Source organism: Lissotriton vulgaris, chromosome 5 (genome assembly GCF_964263255.1).
Source record: "Lissotriton vulgaris chromosome 5, aLisVul1.2, whole genome shotgun sequence".
NCBI lineage: Eukaryota > Metazoa > Chordata > Amphibia > Caudata > Salamandridae > Lissotriton > Lissotriton vulgaris.
The window spans coordinates 1,693,774,435-1,693,793,274 of NC_141693.1; the positions used below are offsets into that span (position 1 = coordinate 1,693,774,435).

At 44.0% G+C, this 18,840-nt stretch overlaps 2 long non-coding RNA genes across 2 annotated transcripts; both read right to left on the minus strand.

Moving 5' to 3' along the window:
- Window positions 1–1,911: 1,911 nt before the first annotated feature.
- On the minus strand, window positions 1,912–2,553 carry LOC147716972 (uncharacterized). The gene is made up of 2 exons (XR_015295791.1): window positions 2,379–2,553; window positions 1,912–2,256 (listed from the first exon to the last, which is right to left on the minus strand). It is a non-coding gene; the product is annotated as an uncharacterized LOC147716972 (long non-coding RNA).
- A 27-nt stretch (window positions 2,554–2,580) lies between these two features.
- LOC147716973 (uncharacterized) lies at window positions 2,581–3,644 on the minus strand. The gene is made up of 3 exons (XR_015295792.1): window positions 3,488–3,644; window positions 2,751–2,842; window positions 2,581–2,656 (listed from the first exon to the last, which is right to left on the minus strand). It is a non-coding gene; the product is annotated as an uncharacterized LOC147716973 (long non-coding RNA).
- Between the last annotated feature and the right edge of the window lie 15,196 nt (window positions 3,645–18,840).

Here is an 18,840-nt window from a genome sequence, read left to right on the forward strand (position 1 = left end):
GGAAACCTAAAATCAAACTCTGCTTTTGTTAATAATAGACTTAAAGATGTCGAAACAAACATTATTTAATGGAATATGTGCCTGCTGATATGTCTACTGTGCCTCGTTTGATCTGCCTGTGTGAGTGATGTGAGTTCCATTACAACTTGGGTTATGTGGGACAAATAACTATCTCGCTGGGCTGTGTTGTTGGCACCCCACTATCCATAGGTTGTGGCTAATTCTTTGGGATGCAGATTGCAATTCCTGCTTCTTGGTATTTAACCGTTATCTGCATTGGAGAAATGGTGGTTTGCATGTATATAGATTGTAGTTTTTGGGGGAAATTGACAACATCGCATTTTTTTAATGTTTGCCGTATCCCAATGTTTTTCAGTGGCAGACAAGATGTGCTAAATGGTTTCCACGCAAAGATAATATTTGCCAGTGGCTGGGACGCTTCTCTGTCAATGGATTTAGTTCTGTCCTCCCAATCTGGGGCCTTCTCCTTGGTCTAAAACCTGGTATTGCTCTTAGGTGATGTACGCAGTATCAGACTACAGGAGGTAGCCCATAAACCCCAAGGACACTAGGGCAATAATCTGTAACAATACAACAGTGTCTTAAGGCTATTATTTACAGGTCAAGTATATGTGGCACAATTAGTTGCGACTGATTAAATCCAAAAGGGGAGAAAACCAGGCAAACATTTTCTTGTGAATGTAAAGTGTATTTCAATCAACAAGCATGTTGGACATATTAAACTTCATATGTACAAGAACATGGGGCAGTAGCACTGCGTTACGTTGAATAACATGTACAGCTTAGTTCTCTTTCTCTAACAGCAAAACATCTTTCCTGAGTATAGAAATCTGGTCCAGTGCAAGGAATTATCTAGAAATATCTGCCTCCATAGATATTGATGGCTGTGTAAGCAAAGCACTGCTTCTGTAGGTATAGAGCTCACCTGTGTGTAGGTTGTTTTTATTATTCTGTTCAGATGTTTGGGTCTGGTTGCATTCTGGCCATAATGGGTTGCTATTTTTCTAACTTCATTCATTTCATTGTGTTTCAATTTGTTTATTTTTTTCATGTACATATTGTGATGTTACTATGCCATTACATTTTGTGTCTGTGAACATAGGTATATTATGGATTTACCACCTGCTTTTAGGTGGAGAACACTATCAGGTATAATTTATGCTGTTATGCTTTTGGCCATCGATTGTAATTTGTTGGTTTTCAACTGGAATGTTTCTCAAATGGTTTTGCCATGTAGTGTTAACCACAACCACATGCGCTAAGTTCACATAGTATAAAGTCGCTTTCACTATTTCCAGGTCAGTTGGAATGTAATTAAGTACTTTTAGGGGGAGGTATTCCTATTACTGCTTGGTGATGGAAATGTCTGCATATTCAGAATCAAGCTGCTTATTTAAATTAAACTTTCATTTAGAATATTAAAAGACATAGCAAAGAACTGTTTTATCAGTGTTAAGCCGCAATGCAATTGTGAAATGTAGATTTACTGTGGTAAAAAGATTTGCTTGAGACGAATGCCCTGGAAGTTTTTCCACACCAACAACAGTAAGCTGCTTGTTCGTGTTCACAAAACTTTTTTTTTCTCCACCAATTCCCATGCTGAAAAATGTTGGAGATTTTCTCCTATCACAAGCAGGAGTAATTGTCACTCTAGGATGAGAATATGAGGATGACTCCAAGAAAATTGGTCTGTGTGTGTGTGCGTGCGTGTGTGTGTGTGTGCGTGCGTGCGTGTGTGTGTGTGTGTGTGTTTGTGTATACGGGGTCAACAAGAAAATTTCCTTTCTGTGCTATTGTACTTCTAAATAGTGACCAAAAGGCCTACACACAAACCATGATATACTTTTACATCAAAATATGACACAAATCATTAGTGCTAGATACCACAAGTGATTTACCATTTGTTTTTCAATTTTTATTCACTTTAAAACCATTTACTTTATCAGTTAAAAACATAAGCAAGCATTCATAGTATATTGTAATGATCACGTGCTCTGGTACATTTCAAACATTTCTATTTAACAATTCCTGTTACGGTTACTATCACAGAGTCACTGATCCTAGTGCTTCAATTAAACATAAATTTGAGTCACAGATTTGGTAGATAAACTTGGATATTACAGTCAATTAAAATCACAATACATAAAAAATCCTTAGTCGACGCGTTTCGGTGCTTAGTATTGATGTAACACCTTCTTCAGGACAGATGAATTAAAAACCAGTGTAGTCTTCTTTCTACAAAATCAATATACACAATTAATTTAATGCTTACTACGAGAATTATGGTAAAACCAGTTGTTTAGTGGTTGTGTCATATTTAGAGGGATTTAATTATTCTCACAAACTAACAGGCTTACTTTAGTTAGATGTCTATTGGTCCTTCTTCTCACTTTTGGCCAATACAAATCATTTAGGTCTGGAGCCAATTCAATGAAAGCTCTCTTAGGTATTCTGTAATTCAAGAAGGTAGCCTTTTAAAATAAACACAGTTATCCTCCCCTTATCAAATACTGGATAGGTTAATAAGCCCACTTACTTAAAAACGGGGAAGACTCGTTTTTGTGTGGTCAAGCTAATCGTACCTGCGTCTTTCAATCTGCGCAGAACAGCTGATCGGTTTCGAAGCACCGGTAGTCTGTATTGATTAGACAAACATTTTGTTTAGAGTCTAGGTTTTGCATTATGGCCAGGCTGATGATCCATGGCTCCTAGTAAGTATAGTTACATACCTATGAACTTGAGGTATATCGCTTGGTCCAGCTTTTAGGCTTCCTGCTTGGAATCAGTTTTGAGGCGATAATCCCACTTCTTTCTGTATATCCTAAATAGTAAAATGTATTTATTACACACTCTCTACATGAATTCGAGATAGCATCAGTTGTTTAATTCTTAGCGTTTTTTTAGGGTCTAAATATAACGTTTTGAGTTTCTAGAAAAAGCCCGATTTTTTAACTTCCCTCATGTAGGGTATATTTTGCTGAGTGCTTCCGTCCAACCGCTTTTTGGTGGAATATTCTATAGATTAATGTCCATAATCCGCAGAGAAAACTCCGCTAACCTTAATTTAAGGTCTTTGCGTTTTATGTACCTTAAGTTGTACTATATAATAAACGGAATGGTTTTTAGCATGTGTGGCTATCGATTTCTTAAAAAGAGCCACTACAGTTCAATGGGATTAGTTAAATCTGCCCAGTTTCAACATTCACATAAAGCGATCAAACCTGCGTTGCTTATTACATTATGTTTCAGGTACTAGATCTGGCCAGAGGTGTTTAGTGTTTGGATTACCGTAGTCGTTGTTAAGGGTAATCCACAATTATAGTCTACTAAGTAGACTTCCATACCCATAGCCTTGCCCTTCCAAGCCCCTCGTATCGCTGCCTTAAAGACTAGGAATTATGTTAAGGGTTACATGCAGGTATCTCAAGCCTGTTTCCTGGACCTTTCCCACACTCGCGCTCCTTACCGTGTGCTCGTTTTCAGCTCTCTTCGACCGCCTTCCTACTCCCCGTGCTTAGAATTTAGTGGTAGCTGGTCGGGGCTATATATAGGTGCCTCCCTTGCATTAAGGCTCTTGATTAGCAAAGCCGGCGGCATGAAATAAGTATCACCTGTGTACACATTTTTTTGTCGCCATGATTGTAGTTTTATAAAGCGACTCGCCACATACGTCATATACGTATTGCATTTCTCGGCGCCTACCGTCGCGCCATTTTAGTAGTTTTTTTTCCGAGAAAATAAATCTCGCCGTTAGTGTAACGAAAGACTATCGTTGTTTCTGTTGTTTAGATAATAAGTTGATACTTACAAATTATCAACATACGCACTTTAAAACGGATATGTGCTAATGTATTATTTCTCAACTGTTCAGGGAAAATATTTTTCTTTTTCCGAGCATAGTAATGGGCCGCTTTTGGGTCTCATATTGTTATCGGTGTCTCCCTTTGTCTAAAACGGGGCTACCATTCAATCCCTGTTATGTGGTTCTTTTATCTATAACGGGACAACCAGTCAATCCCTGTGGTATAGTTCTTACTGCACTGGCTATAGAGTAGTGCCGGGCAGATTGTCCGTCTTCTATTTCTCCAGTTGACTAATCAAAATTAGTTGTTTATTACCTTATGCCAATCTAAATACACACAGTGTCGATTTTATGTGTCTATTTTTGTTATATTCATGAGCTATCACAGTTGCAGACACACATAAATGTACATTACAGTGTATCTGGCTATTTCGGTGAATTGCTCTATGTCAAATTACAGTGTTTTTAAGCACACACAGAACAAATAAATGTATAACCTTAGAGCATCAGGAAAAACATGATGTTACAAGACCTATCTGTTTAGCAAAATCACATAGTTTCATTCATAAGGATTGTATCTCGTTTGTTTCAATCTCATCATTATTTGTACCTCTTATGTATAGGCAGCTGTTGCAATGTTCATATACTGATTTTGCACTATGTATAAAATACTACAGTACATTAATAGTTATATTATTCTCTATTACAACATTTACATACCACCATCATAATTTCAGCAAGATATTATTTAATCATTCTGTCCCATTCTTCGCGGCCATTTTGTCCTAAGTAGTAAGATTTAAATTTGGACATAAAGAATTGTTCCCTCTGTTTACGTTTCTTATTTTGGTCACCACCTCTGACAGATATTTTAATTTTCTCCAGGATGAACCATTTTATGTCATCCAAACCGTGATTTTCAGAGATCCAGTGCTCTACTAAAGGGGCATTCCTTTTTTGATTTTTTATGGCTGACCTGTGTTCAGTAAGACGGAGACGCATCTCACGTCCTGTTTCTCCAATATAACACTTTTTGCAGGGGCAGATGATTGTATAGACCACGTTGGATGTACGGCAATTTACATGCTCATTCATCCAGTGGACAATTCCATTTACTTCTAGTTTGTCTGTCTTTAGAATATTTTTACAGTGTGTGCAGGACCCACACGGTACGTTTCCTCTAATTGGAGTGTTATTCAAAACATTCTTTTGTGCTCCAGCTTTTGGTTCTCTGAATGTCTGCACAAGGTGATTTCTTATAGTGTATACGGGAACAGGATTCTACCGGGCACTGTATTTGTAATGTGTAGGAAAAAAACACATTTAGCAAGTTCATATACACAAGCTCTGTGGTATCTACACAAGAAAATATAAATGTGTATATTTGCCCATTATAAAAGAATATTTATGAGTAAAATGAGTAGATTTGCTCATTCAAAAATGTCATTCATGAATCAAATCAAGGATTACGCCTGGGAAACGTAATTGTCACAGGTTTTCAGTATAATTTGGATTCCTAAGTGAAAGCTTAAAAATCTAAAGACATGCACCATGCCGGGTAGTAAACCTGTGTTTAGGTTTACATTTTCCGTTTTGAGAGAGTATTTCCAGACTTTTGATAGAGTGAGGGGTGCATGAGTGGTTCTCCGGTGTGATTTTAAGCCCCATATCATTTTATTTGCTACTTGTATCTGAGAAGGAACCCCTGTTTCTTCTGCCCGCCCTATGTACCTCTAATGGAACTAGATCTGTTTCCTACAAAAGATTATTGGTGAAACCCACGTGAAGGTATAGCCGCCAGAAGCGTAATGCATGCTAGGAATTCAATTTCGTTTCATTTAAATGAATCATTTAGACTAACACTCCTGAAAGCAATGATTTGTAGAAGTAGACCCGAGGGTGTTGCTGAAGTTATGGAATGGAATGGGATGGTGATCCTACCCAAACTCCCTTCCCCCGCCTCTACTTTGACAATTCCTACATTAAAAGGGATTGCAATATAGTTTGAAAATTGCTGAATTGAGTTCAAGGTCAGAAGCAGCAGCATTAAAATTAAAGACTCTTCTATAGAGCTGACCCAGCAGTTGTAGCTTCCAAGGCCCCCCCACAACCCCCCCTCCCAGACTTTCCATCAGTGCCCGTCATCTGTGGGTTCTGTAGAAACCTGGCGCATTGAAACGGTCTAAATTACCATCATTCGCTAAGAAATTAAACCTGTCACCTTAACCTGCCAGCTTGTTTCTGCATATCAATAGCAAAATGCCTGCAGGGGAAAGGGGCGCTGAGGTATAATAACTATTCCAGTTTCTGCAGTGGAAAAAGCCACCACCTTTCTCAAGGTATCAGTCACACCTTGTCAGCCTTATCCTGCAGATGGAGGAGTACTGTCCTAGCCTGCTGATGCCCGCTGCGCAGGTATACCACAGGGACTGCACAGTACTACAGTTCTCCAGTGTGGATGTGAGCAAATCATCATGTACCTTAACACAGAAGCACATGAACATCAGCACAACAATGCCACACCATGCATTACAAAGTAGATGTTAAAATCCAACATGCACAGTATTAACGTGGCGGCTGCGGCGGATAGCAAGGACTTCTTCAGGAGGTTAGTACTTTTTATTTTTTACTAAAAAGTACCTCCACTTTCAAGTCTGAGCATCAGTATCTTCACACAGTGATTCATGTAAGATATAATTTCCATGTATTGGCAAGGTGAAGGCCCTGATGAGGTATATGAAAAAGGAAAAATGCGTACCACTAGGGTGAGTGTGGGTGTGGGTGAAATGAATGCCTACGTGTTGGAAGTTGGGCGTAGTCAAGAAATTTCACACCTATAAAAAAAGTGTGTAGTCTCCAAGACATATCTTTACCTCACCTCCCCCCCCCCCCCTTCCCCACATCCTCCTCCAACCACATTGACTGCAGATGGATGTCCTGTCCTGCGCAGACTGAACATCAGGCTGCTGAGAATTTTGTATGACTACAATCACTCAGTGCTAGTGGGGGAATACCCATCAGAGCATCATTTCCTTTCCATGCTTCTGAGTTTCTGGTACCATGGCAATTTGCATTTGTCATAGCTGGAGCAATCAAGGAAAGTGATTTTTAAGCAGCTAGTAAACACTTGATAAGGGTTTGCCTTGCATCACGTGTGTAGCCTTGCATGAGATCATTCTTGCTTGCTCAGCACAGGGCTATGCTCTTGTTGCAGTTCACAAAGATGGCAACGTTTGAAAATAGTTGTAAAGTCCTGGGCTTCTTAATGTCGCACACACCTACTTACTACTAATCTGGTGCTGGTATTTTGTAATTGGTGTTCATATATGTTGGTTTCAACAATGGCAAGCCTTCAAACAATGAAACCCGACTGCTGTGGTGGGCGTGGTCCTTCGTAAAGCCTGCTGAAGACTGCATTCTAGGAGACAGAAAAGAAAGACTTACCCTACAAAGCTACAGGGCTATAACCTGTGAAATGGACTAGGAAAGATTAAATAGGAGTGTTTTAGTTGTGCTAAACTCTAGAACAGTAGTTCTTAATCTTTGGTCTGGGGACTCCTGGCGGTCCATGGAGCCTTTTCTGGGGGTTCTGCGACTGCTTAGGAAATAAATGATTACAAGATAAATAAAGTGAATTGAATGAAGAGGCAAAATGTACAATTTAAAATGTTAAAACATTCTACAAATGAGAAGAAATGTGAATATGGAGGCTAACAAATAAGTTAGTATCCTCAGATTGATTAGTTGGAGCACTGCAAGTGCATCAAACAGAATATATTATAGACAATGAGTGGCCTACATTGAATGTAGAAGACCCCCAACCTTCCTATTAGAATTAACATTTAGTTTCTTTATATTTGTTTGTGAATTAAAATAGTTTATGATTTGTTTATTAATGTTTGTTTCTATATAATATGTGAATTGATTTTCCTTTCAAATAATCAAAAATGCTTAAGCTGGAATGACTCAGTGGGGGTCCCCGGATTCCGTAAATGATTGATTTGTGTTCCCCTGGTTCCAGTAATGATTAAGTGAGGGAACACAGAACTCAAAAGGTTACACCCACTGCTCTAGAAAATTATCCTAGAAGGTTTCCACACACAGTGATAATACTTATATGGCAGCACATGTTATGGAGAAAACAAGTATATCTTATTCAACAAGGAGGCCCACACAGGAACACTGTGGATGGCGTTGGACAAGGCCAAACCTCTACCAGGAAATAGATAAAGGATTAAGCTAAAACTCTCTCTCTCTCTCTCTCTCTCTCTCTCTCTCTCCCTCTCTCTTTCCCTATTCAATGTTTACCAGGGGCTTCAAAGCTCACATTTCACAGGAAAGAGATCTAACTGAGAATTTTCCCCCATAATTCTCTGTGCTGAATTCATTTGCAAGTTATTTAACTTCCATAAACAGATAAAAATAACACAGCATCTGGTCTTTCTTTGAGGGCTGGTTAAAAAGAATGTTTTCACCATGACAGTGCTACTCTCAGAGCATTAATGAGCATATCTAACAAGCTCGCCCTTGCAGGCCCATCCTTGATGCAAGCATAACCATTGCATCCTCCCCAGTGTGTGAAAATAAACTATGTAAATGCAAAACCCTGTCAGGAAAAAATTGCTCTGTCCCCCATTGCACTGTATTATCTTTCGTTGTATATGTCTTGTTAAATCTACTCTATTTGGTCAATATACTACAAAAGAAGAGCATATTTTAGAAACATGTTTTGAAACCTCTGACAATGCGTTTTGCATTTAGAATTAAACTTATAATAATACACATTCAGCCTGATTCATGAAAACCGGATTTAGCGATTCTCAATTAGCGATAAACTGAGAATCGCAATTGAGAAATCGCAGAACGGTATTCATGATGTTTTGCGATAAAAAAAGCGATTCGCACGCGGCCGCAAAAGCCGTTTGCGATTATCGATAATCGCAGAAAAATCGCTTTTACCGGCTACATCCGTGTCGGATTTGCGATATCGCAAATAGCGATAACGCTAATTGCGAGATCCCAAAAAGCGCGATCGCAAAATCGCGAGATCGGGAAAACGGGAAGTCGCTTTTCGAGCACAGTGATGACATCACAACCAGGAAGCAGCCAGTTCACACCCCCATTCACCACAGTGAGGCAGACCTCGAGTCAGCAACTGGGAGAGCTCCTGCAATCCACCTTGGATTACAATTTACAAAGTACACTGCAGCTATGTCTGAGGAGGCAGTACCTGGGCCCAGCAACACCACAGGGCGGAAGAGAAAGCTCAAGTTCTCCGAGCAGGAGTTGGAGCACTTAATTGAAGGGGTGGTGGAGAACCACTCCAAACTGTTCAGGAAGGACTCAAGGAGGGTGCCCGAGCAGGAGAAACGCAGGATCTGGGTGGGCATAGCGTCCGCGGTGAACTCTGTGGGTGTGGCCGACAGGTCACTGGATGAACTTAAAAAACGTTGGTACGACCTCCGAGGTCGTGCCAAAGAGAAGGTAGCTGAGAGGCTTGGAGAGTCCCTGGGCACTGGAGGGGGAGGGCCTACAGTCCCTCCAAACACCACCTTGGAGGATCGAGTTGAAGACACGCTGGAGGCTGAGGCGTGCATCGGAGTGACCCGGCTGGACTCATCCCGCCCCACCCAAGACATCCAAGGTAAGTGGCATGCGACTGCGACCCTGTCCCCTATGAATGGCCATGACCATATAGCCTCCCATAAAGTTCCATAGTCATGCCATCGGTGCACATCAGGTGATGCCCAAAAGCATTGTGGGACATGTAGTGTGGCCACAATGTAGAAGTACCCCAATGCAGCCAGACAGGTTCAAAAGTACGCAAAGCCATAGGCAGTCAGGGAATGTGACCCAGCATGCATGTAGCAACTGCACGTGTGACAGATACATGCAACTAATGAACGTCCACTTCCCCTCACAGGTGGCGCAGACAGCAGCGACAGCGAGAGGCTGCAAATAGATGAGGAAGCACAGGATGAGGAGGAGGTGCCGTCACATACACAGCCTCCTACGTCTGGCGCAGCAACAACTTCTGCTGCCAGGTCCACCACCAGTGTGCCTCCAGCCCCTGCCATAGCAACAACTCCTGCTGCCAGGTCCACCACCAGTGTGCCTCCAGCCCCTGCCGGAGCAACAACTCCCGCAGCCAGGCCCACTACCAGTGTGCCCCCAGCCTCTGCCGCACCAGCAATGCCTACCGTGACACCACCAGCAGCTGGTGCTTCAACATCAGGTCCCGCGACAGCGGGAACACAGCGGCCACCCACTGTGTCAGGCCAGCAGAGCAGGCGTGGCAGGTCTAGCGTGCAGACCAATGCACCTATCACCAGGAGGGGGAATGGACGGCGGCTGGCGAGAATGAGTGTGGAACGACGCATGTTCCGTATTCATCAGCTGCAGGCACGCCGGCAAGGTGCCATACAGCTTCAGCTATACAACATTGGCCGCAATGTGGCCGGTGTGGGGGACCGGATGGACCGCATGACGGCAGCCATGGCAGGTGTGGGGGAGGGAATGGCCCACATGACTGCAGCCATGGAGGCCACCACTGCTGCAATGACATCGCAGCGCAACGCAGCCCGCCGCCGCCACCGTCAGCTACTGACCCGGCTGATGGCCTACACCTGGTCCAATTATGTCATAGGCAATGCCACCTCGCAGCTATCGCGCCGGTCCCTTGCGCAGCAGCAGCAGCTCAGCCAGTGCTGCGAGGATGTGGCCAGGGTACTCAAGCACCTGACCACTGCCGTGACAGCACTTCACCCTGCTCTACCTGCCACTGTTGGGGGTGATGATGCCAGTGAGGGGACATCGAGTGTGAGCAGCCACTCTGCCTCACACGTAGGGGCACTCAGACGCAGCACCAGGCCCACTGCAGGGATGAGGATGAGCCGCAGAGGCGCTTGGGTGGTTCGCGCCGCAGGCGCACATGACTTAATAGGACTTGTACAGGCACAGGCTGAGCAAAAGCCTGCCCTGTGTATTGGACACAGCAGTATGCAGAAATACTGTTAGCAATGGCAAGATTGAAAGTGGTACCATTATTGTGAATCAAACAATAATATTTAATTTAGCATCACACATTGGCGTTGTGTCATTATTACATTTTGCATGCAATTGTGATTTGTGGGGTGAGGGTAGAGGGTGCACAAGAAACTGTTTAGTGTGATGTGGTTGCGACGTCTGTGGCCTTCAGCTGGGTTCTCCCCGCATGCATGGCGCGCATGTGCAGGTGGCCGGTCGTCCCCTTCCGATTCACTGCCAGAGATGTCGACAGGTATCCAGCGCTTGGTAGCAATGTGGTGTAGGATAGCACACACAGCCACAATGCGGCAGCACACTTCAGGACTGTAGTACATGGCCCCACCTGTCTTGTGAAGTATGCGGAATCTGCTCTTCAGTAGGCCAAAAATGCTCTCTATGCAATTCCTTGTGCGTATGTGTGATACGTTGTAACGCCGTTGCTGTGGTGTAGCAGGGTTGAGGTATGGGGTGAGGAGGTATTCACGCAGGGCGTAGCCACTGTCACCTGAATGAGAGGAGCAGAGGGTGAGTGTCTGTGCAGCGCAGCTACTTAATCGCAATGTGACATTGTGGGCAAAGTGTACTTATCAAGTAGGTGTCCTTCTCCGAAGTCTCCCCTGACCAGTCGTGTGTGGAGGCCGCTGTGCCGGAATATGAATGAGTCATGTGTACTCCCCGGGTACTGTGCCACTATGTCCGTGATGTATGTCTTTGCATTGCAGACCATCTGGATGTTGAGGGAGTGGTAGGACTTGCGATTGCGGTACATGTACTCCGTTCCAGCAGGTGGGCAAATGTGGACGTGGGTACAGTCAATGCATCCTATCACGTGTGGGAAACGGGCGACATTGTAGAATTGTAGCTTGGTCTCATCCAATTCCTGTTGGCTGGTGGGAAATTTGATGTGCTGGTGTAGCTGGGTCAGCATTGCGTCCAGGAAACTACGTAGGCAGCGGGACATGGTGGGCTGGGATATCCCCCCAGCTACCGCAACTATCCCCTGGAAGCTCCCAGAGGCCAGGAGGTGCAGGCTACAAAATACCTGGACATGTGTTGGGACGGCATTGGTCCGCCTTGTTGGGTGGTGCATCAGGGGGGCAAGGTCCTGTATGAGCTTGATAATCATGGCCCCATTCAGCCGGTACTTGGCGTAGATTTGCTCTCTGGTTTGGCCCAGCAGGGTGACCTGCTGGCGGAATATCCTTTCCTGGATTCTGCGTCTCCTCCTTGCTGCTCGCTGTAGCCTTCGCCGCCTGACCACCATGTACATTCCTGGCATTTTGTCACTCCTTCTGCTGATGCTGCTTCTCCTTAAATGTGTTTGGTCAGGCGTGCACCAGTTACTGATTGGCCAACGGTTTTTCAAAAAAAAATTCTATGGCTTTGATGGTTACCACCTGCTTTGGGTTGTCCTTAATTTGCGCCTCGCAAAGTGCGATTTTGGGGTTTTTCGCTAATTGCGATTTTTCATGAATCCCGATTGCGAGGATATTGCAAATTCGCCATTTTATTCGCAGTCTCCGTGTGTTCTCGCTATTTCCGAATCGCAATTGGTCTACTGCCGGGATTCTGCGAATCTTTTAGCGATTTCGCAATTCTGTGTTTGCGAAATCGCTATTTTCGTGGTGAATACCGATTTGAGGAATTGCGCCCGCGATAGCATTTTATTGCGGGCGGAATTTAGCTTCATGAATCAGGCTGATTGTTGCATAAAACACATTTTAAATATTAGGACATTATCACAGCAAAACACACATTTCGCTAAACATTCACAGACATAACTGCAGTCTCAGGCAGACAATGAATACTAAACAGATGGGTCTTGTGAGGATCTAATTTTATTGTATGGTATGGTTGTGCAGCCTTGCATGCAAAAATTGTTTTGGGTCCAGTCAGGCTCGCTTGAAAAACCTTTTGCTCAACCCTGAGTAGCTGTGACTTTAAGCAGTACGGCTTAACCTCTTCCATGCCTAGGGCGGCCCCTGGCCGTCTGACGTCACGGTGGGCATGTGCGTCGGACGGCTGGGGGCCGTCTGATTTGCGCACGTGTGGAAATTGCCCGCACAATGGGGAAAGGTGTGCCACATCAGTTAAACAAAGGAGCTAGTTTTTTTTGTTTAAATATTTTTATTAGGGTTTTACGTTTCAGATTCCCATGTGGGACGTTAGACAGATCACAGGTCAATCATCACATATGTAATTGTTACACATCAGTTCCAATTATAATACATCATCAACATTTAGGTTCCATTCAAGTATGGTTGCACACCATCTCTCATGGTTTTGTCACTAGGTTGTCTCGCTATATGATGCTGTGTTTTGCTGTGTCTAGTCCCTTGGGCTGTATGATGGCGAAGACTGGTGTAGGTGCCTCCCCATTGTCTGTGTATGTTACCTCTTACCATGTGTTCAATCATTCGTATTCTGTAGATATGTCGGTTTCCGAACCGCCGACTGGAACTTAACTAGAAACTGTGGGAAGAAAGGTCTCCCAAAAGAGAGGGGAGGGAGAGTATGAGGGGCTGGTGGGGACAAGTGGCTCTAGCGGGTGGCGTGTGGGCCGGTTACAGGCCCGAGGGGTGGGGTCGGGTGTATCCCGGGGGGTAAAGGAGCAACCCGTAGTGCAGGCAAGTGATAATCTCAGTGGTGCTGACTGCATGTCTTATTCTACCCTCTCATCGGGGTTAAACAAAGGAGCTAGTTCAAAGCATTTAGAAGATCCAAGCGAAGAAATAAAAAAGTCACACAACACAAAAAAAAAATCTGACACCAGTTTATGAAAACGGATAACACTTTTATGAATTTCTAGAGACCAAGATGAGCAAAATCCATAGGAGCATTCCAGGGATATAGATTTTTAAAGTAAACATAAATCTCAGTTCTTTTAGTCTCAACTGCAAACAAGCATTGGTAACCATAAATCTTGGAAACTTTTGAAAAGTTTGAAAGAGTTGTGTTCGACTACTCTGGCCTGACTAGGGCCGCTATATCCAACAGGAAGGTCAAAAGGGCAGCTCTGGAGTATTTGGACAGTCTCCTGGTCACCAGAGCCTTCTTCATTCCACTTCTGAACATTACACCACAACCACCATAGACTTAATAGTCCTGATGCTGGGGATGCAGGAGAGGGAGAATGCTCACGGATGATATGGGTGTTGAGCGGTTGACTGGGTGGCCTTGTGGTTGTTCCTCAGTCCACATGTCAGGTGGGACGACTTTGGCCACGGAGGTCTGGGCCCTTTGAAGTATTCTTTGTACTTGTAGAAGGACAGCTACTGCTGGGCTACCAGTCTCCCTCCACAGTATCCTTTGGTGGAGGCTAGTGTCCTTCTTTGGTGACCAATCTGGACTCAGATTACACTCCCCGGTCTGGCAGTGTTGGGTGTAGCTTTTCGCTAATGAGGATCAGTCTCATGGGGCCCCCAGCAGTGATTCTCCAGAATTGGCTACTAACTTGCCAAGTTGGCCTGCTTCAGCTTTGATAGCCCGGGTGCTGGCTCCAGAGGGTCAGCTGACTAACCCTTGGAGTCACTTCTTCAGTCTGGGACTCAGGAGCACCTTTCCTTCAAGCCACGGTCCTCACTTGTCTAGCCCAAGATGCGGCAGGTGAAGTCCAGCAGATGTTGCAGCCTTTCTTGCTAGGTTCACAGGTCAGCAGGGCAGTCCCTCTTTGGTCCTTTCTCTCCTTCTGGTGTGATCTGAGGTTCAGGGTGCTATATAAATGCCCCCAGCTCCCACTTAACTGGACTGGTCCTCCAACCAGTGTATGGCCCTTTCGTAGCAGCCCTCGCTGCTTCAAGGCCCTGCCTTGTTCTTATGGTCCTTTTTTTCTTTCACCATCCACTGCTTCCTTTTGCCCATCTCTCTTTCCTTTTCTCTCTTTGGGCCTGCTTTCTACTTTCCACTTTCCACTTTCTTTCTCTTTGGACCTCTTTGTGCCCTTTTTCAACTCTCCACTCTTTCTTTGAGCCCATTTTTCACTCTCTATTCTCTCTCTCTCTTTGTGTCCGTTTTTCCACTCTCCACTCTCTCTCTTCGTGCATCTTTTTGCCTGTTTTTTTTAGTAATAATCATTATTATTATTTAGACATGTGTCTATAAAACAATACATACAAACTACCACAGTTAAAATGATAAAAGATCAAAATAACACATCCCACCTTCCCAACAATCATAAACCAATTGTGAACCCATCCTACCTCAAGCCCTACAATAACACCCAATTAAATCAAGATATGCACATAATATCATAAAAAGCACTTCTGAGGCTCCTTCTACCGGGTTTAACAAGGCAGATTGTTCTATGTTATCCAGTTTCACACTTTGAAGCCTTTCAACCAAAGACTATGTAAAAAAATGTTGCTAATGCACAAGCCACATCTAAAAACTCCATGTTTGTGAGTGATGCCAGAACCTCATTAAGATCTTATTGTTATATTTGTTTAAGCAGTTTTAAAATCTGACAGTGAATGCTATAAAAGTGCAGTCTAATAAAAAGTTAACATTGAAGTGTGAGGACCGCAAACCACATGTACAATTATTATAATTACATTTCTCATAATTTGAGTATCTAACATTTCAGGCAACCTGAAATTTTAGTAGGAGCATCCGCAATTGGGAATTCGGAAAAGCAGATAAGTAGGAGACCATCCTTTGGTTATCCCTGGACTCCAGCATATAGGTAGCTGAGGGTTTCCTTGCTGCATAACCTAGGTCCGCCAACCAAGATTCTCTCCTGCAGGCCTCTTTCAACCTCTCCTTTGACAGGTTTGAAGCCCCTGTAACCTTAAAATTCCCTGCCTTTAGTGTCTCAGCTGTTTTCACTACTCTATACCTGGATTTGCCCGCCAATGTTAGTTCAGTCATTACAATTTCACTGGTACAGTGAGCAGAGACCTTTTGTATCTCTGAAGACCACAGCTTATCTCAAAAACACAAGATTGCCTTAAAGGTTAGAAAGTTCTAAGCCTGCTAGTCCCTTTCCAGTCCTATTGCTGGCCACATTGTGCTTTTAGGCAACCCTAACAATTGTTTGAGGCATTTACTCTCACATTTCTCCCAACTTGCCTTTGTGCTTAGGGTCTGCAGTTTCACCCCATATAAGCACTTTGCCAGCACCATTGCATTATCCAACAGGCCACTAAAGCACCTGAGCATATACAGAAGTACGATCCGCCTTCTAAAGGCCGACGATTGCAGAGGACAACCTCAGCCGAAACCACAACAGTACAAAGATACCAAGTAATTGGTGAACACTGAAAAAAATTATGACATTGGCACTAATAATTACTTGATTTTTATATAGCTCTTCTGCCATGATTAACCACTCTAAAAAATACTGCCCATATTTTTATCTAATCGAATGGTATTCAATGTCCCAATTTCTGTAGGAAGAAGACTGACTTGGCCTTACTGAAATTCAAACTCGTGGTCCGCATGGCCGGCTTTAGGGTGGTAGGACCGATGCCACTTCACTGGGCGCTGAGTTTTGGGGGAGGGAGGCACTATATTTTGATATATAGTGATTTACAAGATGAGGCTGAGGCAACTACTTCTGCACTTATCACTTCTAGTGAATAGTTTCAATATCATCATGGGTAGTGCACGTGCATTGATCTGGACGGTTAGCCACTTAATCTTCCATCCAGGAGCACAGCTCACTAAATTAATTATCAATGAATAGTCAGCACACGCCAAATGTTTTCTAAATTATACATCATTTTGATGTAGCCCCGAAGAAAAGGTTTTATTAAGAAAAAGAACTAGAAGATTATGAATAAAGAAATTCCTTTTTTTAAAACCAACTTGGATGGAGTCGGTGCTCTATATAACTCAAATCATACATAACTGATGTATATTTTAGGAAATATTTGGTGAGTGCTGATCATTCGTGATAATATTTGTTTATATGTCTTGTGTCATTGGGCGCTGAGTTTTAGGGGTGGAGCTAAATTTTTTATATATCTTGTTGATGTAGCGTTTCTTGTGCGCCCAGCAATGCTCAGGCCATAATAAAACTGTTGCTTTAGCCCTGGTGATTAATGTACATACAGGAAAGGTATTTTTGACTAGTGGGGGTTTCGACTCATCATAAAGTAGCGCAGAGGGTTAATGTGTCTGCTGCAAAGCATTTGTAACATGCACATCACAGAATTGTATTTTAAGTCGATAGCTCAGTGGGTTACTGTTTTTGTCACTTCGAGGCGCGGCAAGCACATGTAAGAGTGGTGAGGCGGGGGCGGGTTGGGTGGCAGTCAACAGATGACGGGAAAGGCAAAGTTAAATAAATAAATGAATAAAACCACTTCCCTTGTGCTCGCCGCATCTCCGACTTGTAGATGCGGAGAGCGCAAGGTAAGTGGTTTTTATTCTTTTTTTAATTTAATTTTGCCTATCTCGTCGTCTGTCGACTTCACCCCCCCCCCCCCCCCTCCCCCCACCCCCCCACTGCTCTTACCTGTCCTGGCCGCGCCTGCTTGTGCTCCTCTTTGTTTTATGCGACATTTCCTATACATTTAATTTACACACTTGATTCATTGTCTCTGTATAAGGTGAGTTTGTGATGTGAAGTGCTAAGACACCCTACAGTGGTATGACTAGCGCTGTAAAAGTAATTCATTTTAAGTTAGAGAGGCGCTATGGTGAGATGAGAGGCGTCGTTGGAGGGTGGCGGTGAGGGAATCCATGCAGAAGGAGGCCATTGGGGGTGTCAACAAAGACTGTGACACCGGGCGCCGCCAGCGCTAAAGCCGGCCATGTCTGCCGATCACCGCAGATGTTAGCTGTGAGCATTTAACGCTCTAAACCATCATGATAACGTCGAGGACACCTTCGTAAGATAATTGGCCTTCTAATAATTATGGACTCGTGGCTCTAGTTATGGATGCTAACAATCGGCCGGCAATTACTTCATGATAACTCCCGCTAAAAGGCAATTACTTCAGGATAACACACCCGCTAGAAAATGCATTATTGTACGTCGAATAAAGGCGCATTGAATCCACCTGTGCTGGTCACTCTGTTCTCACACGGGAACAGGCTGCCGATGTCCCATCATTTCATACAGTTTTTATCCGAAGAGATAAACTGCTCGTTTCCGGGACGTGCCTTTGAACTTCAAGGGCTTGTAATCGGTCGGGTCGTTCTTCGCACAGGGTGCCAGGAGAGGGGGGAGGGGACCAAGGCCCACGCCTGCCTGCCTCATATCTCCTCGGCCTCTTTCATTCGGCACAGCAGACCTATCAAAGGCCCCATGCGTGAAACGGAGGCAGAAAATTAGGCCGTGAGCTAATTGGAAGTAATGAGCGGCGCGTGCAGGCTCCGCGCGCTAATGGGGCGGCGTACCAAGCCGTCCCCAGGCCGTCTCGCGCATTTACTTCGATCACCGGGGACTTGGGATGTGACAGGATAATTCCTGATGTCCATTGATCTCGGATCTTATCAAAGTTCCTTTATTGGTCAGATAATGGAGACGGCTGGAGTCAGGCAAGGGAAAAAAAAGACTTTTAAGTCCCTCTCTCCGCCCGTGTCTTCGTGATATCGCCTGCTGTTCAAAGCCTGTCTTCTTCCTCGACACTAAAAGCATTCCTTTCCCAACCTCCCTCACCCTAGTGTCTGAATTTAATATAGCGCTCGGATCACCGGGGGCATCTTGGCGCTGCACACCATAGCAGATTTGAGGAAGAGCTCATCGAAAGAGGGAGGCTTTCAGTCAGGTATGTAAACATTTAAATAAATAAAACTAATTTCGTTGCGTGCACTGCATCGCATTTGGCACTGCAGTGCACGCAACAAAATTAGTTTTATTTATTTAAATGTTTACATTCCTGTAAAGGTACGTAATCCATACATTACTACCCCCACCCCGCCCCTCCCCCTACCCACGTCACTGCCCTGCAGGTACACCCACTGCCGACCGCGGCTGCAATAGTTTCCTAAATTGGCAATTTAGGAAACGATTGAAAGCCTCCCTCTTTCCTTCTGACCCATGC